Below are 7,720 nucleotides of genomic sequence, written 5' to 3'. Positions count from 1 at the left end.
TAAACATATCAAAAGTTATATATTGATATATATAGAAAAGAAAAAGATGAATGAATATATTAGAAAGTTACTCCCTATATTTTATTAATTTATAATTATATATATTTTTTAAAAATTTATTATTTAATATCCAATCATTCATTTTTTTCGTGTCCAACAATCTCATATATAGAAGAGACATGCCAAAATAATATGAATATAAATTAATTTATAAATTAAATATGTGAGTCTAAATTACTTGGAGTAATTGTAATGGAAATATTTGATGTTGTTCTTGAAAGCCAGGTACACATAATACGTACACATAATACGTATTACCAACTTTATATACAATCCAAAACATTTTATGGCGCACAAAAAAAACATATAATGAAATAGAGAAAATCCATTAATGCAACATAAAAAAACCCCAACAAAACATAGCGTGTCAAGAGATAGAGTGTCACCGGTTTTTGGGAGGTTTGATCTGACCTTTGGTGTTATGCGACTTTTCCATCGAAAATAAACCTTCAAAATTTCTTTGGAAGTAGATTATATTGTATATTATCCTGAAGTAGATATCAATGGTATGATATATCTTGTCTTCGGTAACCGTGTATTGTTCAGAAATAAGTTCAACAAACCAGATTAGATATAGAAATAAAAATAATTTTATGAATAAATGATTATATTTATCAAAATTCTTCTAATCACTTTATTTTTTCTAACTCCATTTTAAAATTTTATTATTTTATTTTATCATAATTCATTATAATTATATTTTTTTAACTTATTTCATCACTTTAAAAACTTTTCCTTTATAATAAGTTTTCATCAGTTTTATAAATAAATTTTATTATTTTTGTTAACACGATAGTAAATAATTGTTTTGTCGTAACCTAATATGTATCAATACTATTTCATATGTACGTTAAAGTATGTTAATTATCTTATATCACAATATCGTCATTGATCTATGAGTGATCTAAACAAATATTATACAATATTCTTAATATATTTTTATTTTAGTATCCAAATCATAATTTCCACTGTTAATAGAACTAATATTATATATATATGTATGTAATATTGTGTCAAAACATGTTTATAACAAATCACTAATATGTAATTTTTCAAAAACTATACAATGCTTATGTAATACATTATGTATGAATGATTGATCATTAGTCACTTTCAATGCAAGTTTTTTGAGCTTGTTCCTAGCTTTGAGTTGATTCATTTACAAAAACATACATTATCGATAAGATTATCCGGTGCATCTCCTCCATCTTTTATCCATGGATGGTCTGAACATAAAAATATGTAACCATTCCAGTTTAATGACTAACCGTAACCAATAACTGGAAACTGAAAAATCGTTCTTATGAAGTGGATGATGACGTTCTCATGCCAAATAAACACTCATGTTAAAACCAATATAATTGTTCAATACTCTCGAGGCACAGGGTCGTGACTACGGGCTTGCCGGAAGTGATAGCCTCTAGCATGTATCTCCTTGTGGGCACAAATTTATCCGCTTCTGTTATAGAGGATGATGTTATATAACAATACCATGTTTGAGCGTAAGAAATTAATTAGGAAAATCAACAAATTAATTAGAAAAGTGAATTTAACAAAATCAACAAATTGAAACTAATTAGAGAAATAGCAAATAGTAAATAGGATGAAGTCGTGGAGTAATCAATATGACGTTCGAATAGCCCACCGTTTTTTTTAATTTTTTATTTTATTAAATATCAACATAATGGATATGTAAAGCCACTTCCTCCTAATCTAACGCTCGATTGTGTTTCCATAGAATAATTATTTAAAACCAAATCCGTTATGTTGATCCAAACAAATGCTATTTATGATAACATAATCAGTTGGCAATATATATTCTTTGATATATATATATATATATATATATATTCGTATATAAATTTTTTAATTGGAAAAAATCATTAATACTTATTGGATTACAACAATTAATGAAAAAAATCATAGGAGTTTTGTTCTTCTAAAAATTTGTACAGAAATAAAAGTAGTGACATTTGAAATGTCGTCACTATATATATCCTTTGAAATATATATATATATATATATCTATTGGAAAAAACTACTAATGCTTAATGGATTACAACAATTAATGAAAAAAATAAAATTAGTGGCATTTGAAATGTCGTCTATATATATATCCTTTGAAATATGTGTATATATATATATATATTCATATATAATTTTTTTATTAGAAAAAACCATTAATGCTTAATGGATTACAACAATTAATGAAAAAAATCACAACAATTTTGTTCTTCTAAAAAGTTGTACAGAAACAAAATAAGTGGTATTTGAAACGTCTAATGAAACTTTTAAAAAAATAGATTTTGAAATTATAATAATCTATTAATATTTTAAAAATTAGTGAACCTTTTCACTTTAATATAATATAAAGGTAAATTTTTTATTTTTTTTAAAATAAAGTAATCTTTTGTTAATTTTCCTTTTTATATAAATAAAAAAACAAATATTGATATATAACTAAATAAATGTTTATGTAATATATAAAAATTTTCCTCCAAAATATTTTTTTTTAAATGTAACCTTTTTAAATTATAATAATTTTTCAATATTTTTTGTTTTTATATCAAGATTACAAATAAATTTTTTATATATAGTTAATAAAGATTATAATTAATCAATAGAAATTGAAATTTCTTTTTATTATTATTGTAATATATTTGTTTTGATGTTATGGAAAAAATATTGGAATATATGTAGTCAAATTATATATATATATATATATGAAGAAATGAAGAAATGAAGTATCATTACATTATTATAATATAAAATTATTCATATATATTTTTTAAAAAAATATGTTTAGAATAATTTTACATATTTTTTCAGGATGAAATGCATGTATAGTCATTGTCATTGCTGGTCTTATCCTATTTCTCTTTGCACTATGCGGAAAATTTTATTTTAATATTTTTAATTGAATAATAATAGAAAATATTAGAATAATAAAATATACATAATATTTTTAAAAAAAATTATATAAAATGTTTCGATCTACATTCATCTATATAAAGATATATTTGAGGATTTTACCAGCACACTTTGCTTCACAGACCATATACCTATAAAAACTTCTTCTTTCTCCATTTCGAGATCAAAGTTTACAATTTTTCTTTTGAATCATAAATTGTAAAACTTCATCTTGAACAATACACCGAAATGTTGCCTCCCAAAACGTATTAAACAATATCTAATAAGATCAAAATATGTATTATCTTCATTTTCTTTTAATCAAATAAAAATCATAATGATATATAAAAGTTAAGTTTAAATACCCAATTCGGACAGTTTAACCGGTGAAATGGGTATTCAAAGTATATGTTCCGCTCCAAATTCGAATCATATGACTGGCTCTGAGTCTCGAGATTAGTATGGATTTCGTCGCATGATACTCGATTTTTAAAAAATAAGGTCCAAATAGATTTTTAATGTAATAAAGAGTAATTTTTGGTAATTATTTTAATTATAATATTTGTTGAGATAAATTTAGTAAAATATGTCATGTATTATTTTTTTATTTAGGAAAAAAATATATTTATAAAATTATATATATAAACAACAAAAATAAATAAATATTAATATATTGCATATATTGAGTGTTTTTATTTTATTGCTACGCATATATATACATAGTTTCATATATATATACACACACATAGATATATATATATATACATACATACATTATTTCTTCATACACATCATGTATGTATAACATATATTTGTCGATTTTAATGATTCAACTTCAATTTAAATTTTATTATATACAATTAAAAAATTTAATTTATTTTTTATTAAAGATAATAATAAATTAAATGAAAAATGATTAGGTTTATTAAGTTTGTTATTAGCGATATTCATAACTTTGATAATAACGGATATGATAATGAATAAGTTTGAGATTAATTACTCATAATAATATCATTTATTCAATATATATATATATATACATACCATGTACATTATACAATTAAAAAATTTAATTTATTTTTTATTAAAGATAATAATAAATTAAATGAAAAATGATTAGGTTTATTAAGTTTGTTATTAGCGATATTCATAACTTTGATAATAACGGATATGATAATGAATAAGTTTGAGATTAATTACTCATAATAATATCATTTATTCAATATATATATATATATACATACCATGTACATAAATCATGTTTTCACATAAAAATCTAAAACAAACACATCAATTCAAACTTTAATTAATAAATTAAATGATAATAATAATATTAAATTCTATTTAAATCACCAAAATGGTTAAAATGTTTTACAATAAATATAAACTTACAAAATTATAGAGTAATATGACAGAATGTCTAATTCGTCCAATTCTTCGATATCAGCATCGTCCACCGGTTTTACTCCTCTGTTATATCTTTCCACTGGACGGTCGTCCTTCCTCCATCTAATTTCGTGAGTCCACCATTTTGCGACATGAAAACAAAAGATTTTACCTTCGAACCATTGCTGACATAGCCAAGAAATTCAAGGTCATCTCTTCTGATATATTTAAAAAGGAAACAAAAAATATATCTTTATGTAATAAAAGTTAAAAATTCTGTTTTTTTTAACATGATATTCTCATAATATTATTTTAACAATTAAAACTTATTCGAAATTTATCAGATTACCTTACATATTAGTCAACCAAAAATATTCGATTGATAATGGTATTCAGATAAATAAAAAGGATAACAAATAAAATCTATTTATAAATTGAAGTAAATTAAAATTATAGTAAGACATAAAACTAATAGTAAAATAGAGTTGTTTTGATAATACAATATTGAGTTTTTTTTTAAATATAAAAATAAGTAAATAAAAGTTGCAGTAATATATAATCTAAGGTTGCAATATGGGCACTACAGAGTTTTCAGGTAGGCCAATATCAGTTCTACTTCTCAATATATATGTACACACAGATGCAATGCAGTTGTAAGCAATAGTAAGGGTTTACATGAGAGGAGTGGTGGGGAAACATCGTATTCCAAAACATCCTTTGTTTATGTTCTATAGATTTAAAGATTTGTATTCTTGTTTACCAAAAAAAAAAAAGATTTGTATTCTAGGAATCATCCACTCCAAAGCAAACGTTGGAATACATGGAGGAAGACGAAAACGTGTTTTGTTTGGAAATTTTTTGTATTTAATTAATTTACATGTTCGTAACATAAAATTAAGTATATTCATCATATTCACAGAAAATTATCGTTTAAAAAGGTATAAAAACAAATACAAATTTTAAAAATAAAAAAAATAGATCAATCGAAATTCCGAAAGTATATATAGTTTAAGCTATTCTTACAATTGAAAATTAAATCATGTGCGTGTCATAGTACCGCATCCTCGTACATCTCCAATTTATCATTTCTCGCCATCAGTTTTGCCTTCAGCTGAAACCACGACGGCTCACACACCACGATTCTAATTTTATCGCTCAAATTCTGCATACTTTTAATAGCTAATAATATCTACTTCCTCATTTCCCTTCTCGTAAAAGGAAGAGGTTAGCGAAAACAGCTTCTGTCGGGTTTGCACCATTAAACTGTTGGCGTAACGGATAGCTAAGAAATGATATTTTGATTCTAAATTCAAGGGGAGGGACTATAACTTACCAGACTCTCCATTCGGACCATTGTTTTCAACCCGTTTCCCCATTCCGGGAAGAAGATGGCTCTGAAAATACACACACCAAAAAAAAATAATTGTAATGATAAGACATTATTGGACGGAAAAGTATGAATGGCGCTATGGATAAAATGTTTCTGTCAGACATTTTAAATAGTGGGAGAGATAAAAAAAACGAATTTCAATAGATGCAACGTGTATAGCATAATATTTAATGAAATAGGTATTTGAAGCGTTAAATAATAGGAGTGAGGAATAATATACGTTATGACTATTGTAATAGGAGTAAGGAATACTACACGTTCTGACTTCAGGATTAGACGTTATTTTTTGCCGCATATTAAAAACCAATTAATATACAAATAACTATGCCTACATGGGTATTTAAAGGTTATTAAAATTTTAGTAAGTCTTAAACTAATAAATATTTTTAATCACCAATGAAAAGTAAAATATCTAAAATATCTGCCACATAGATGCCACATATATGCTTAGGTGGCTTCACCAAATCTCTTTAAACTTCTTTATTAATATATATAGATTTTAAGCGAAAGCCAATAATTCTATTTGAACGTTATTTCAATTGGAATAAATACTATTTATGGGAGAAGTTGTATATCACTAATCGTGCATGCGCGATCGCGCTATCGTCGGTGAATTATACAGTCGGAGTATTTTACTCATACCTTCCTATTCCGATGTCAGAATTGAGTGATCTTGGTATCTATACGTAGATATCGAAGAGATCTTTTTAATGAGATATAGAACGTATAATTTGGACCTGTGTGGAAAAAGTTATGAAGTTCGAAAGATAGAACTCTTTGGTATATGCTCTCGGTCAATACCGAAACTTACCGAATCACGTTAAAAAAATAAATAAATATATATCTAATAGACTAAAACCTAAATTGAACAAATTTAAAGTTAAAATGAAAAACTAAAAGAGTTTAGGATGACCCCCCGAAGCCAAAAATTTTAATACTCAATTTGACTTCTACAGACCCAGAGGAGCTCTAGGAAGTTCTCTATCCATCACCCAATCTGCTACCCACTACCCGTAACCCGCAAGCATAATCCGAGGTGAGTGAATTCGAGTGTCCCATGATTAAATGACGTTTGATTCATGCTTTGATTGAAATAAGAATTTTTGGTGAATTACCTGTAGCAAATCATGTATGTTTGTGCAAATTTGGTGGAAAAGATAAAAATGTAGAAATAGACAAAAAAAATACGGGTTAGGCCAGACCATACGTAGTCTGTACCCAAAATAAATAACAGGTAAGGTTAAAACCACGGAATGAACTGAACTGGCTATCCGGACGGATCGGGACATAACAAAATACAAGGTCAATTATTTTGTGTCGTCTCTTGTAGAACAAGTGATTTACATCATTATTAATTTTAGTTAAATATATCTTGCAATTTTTTTTTGTTGATATATCTTGCAAGATAAGGATCAGTGGATCACAAATAAAATGAGCGTGGCGAATTCCACAAGAGAAAGCAACGGACAACCTCATGTGCAAACCAATATAACGAGATATTCGTGTTGAGAAATGTATACAGTCAAGTAAATATCTCTATTCTTTCCCCTCTTTGTAACTAGCCGTTTGTATTATTATGCCATTTTTCTTTAATTTTTTTTCCTTTTATACCTATAAATAACATGTATTATTTTGTAACTATCGCATTGGTTCATTATTTTTCACATATATATTTGCTCTTTTTCTAAACAATTTTAATTTATATTGAAATAATTTTACATAACACCATAAACTAATAAAAACATATATTTTATCTTTATAAAAAAAATTATTCTATATTTTTTCAACTAAATCTATATATAAATAATTGTGTTTGAAGTAATTTAATGCGAAACACGAGAGAGCCCATCGCTGCTACTCTCCCTCGCCGACCATCCGCCGCGGAAATACTTGTCAGGTTCGGGCTCGAACTTGGCAGAGTAAGTCCGTACCACCTCCTCGGGAGACCCCAATCTACCCGAATCTCAGGTATGT

The 7,720-nt window shown here is 26.0% G+C and overlaps 1 long non-coding RNA gene across 1 annotated transcript; it reads right to left on the bottom strand.

Moving 5' to 3' along the window:
* Window positions 1–4,289: 4,289 nt before the first annotated feature.
* LOC104814763 lies at window positions 4,290–5,834 on the bottom strand. Its single transcript, XR_771974.1, has 2 exons — window positions 5,690–5,834; window positions 4,290–4,541 (listed from the first exon to the last, which is right to left on the bottom strand). It is a non-coding gene; the product is annotated as an uncharacterized LOC104814763 (long non-coding RNA).
* Window positions 5,835–7,720: the final 1,886 nt, after the last annotated feature.

The sequence above is a fragment of the Tarenaya hassleriana genome, unplaced genomic scaffold (assembly GCF_000463585.1).
Source record: "Tarenaya hassleriana unplaced genomic scaffold, ASM46358v1 Cleome217, whole genome shotgun sequence".
Classification (NCBI taxonomy): Eukaryota; Viridiplantae; Streptophyta; class Magnoliopsida; order Brassicales; family Cleomaceae; genus Tarenaya; species Tarenaya hassleriana.
The sequence above is the reverse complement of the archived record's forward strand: the minus strand, read 5'-3'. Positions and strand labels throughout refer to the sequence as shown.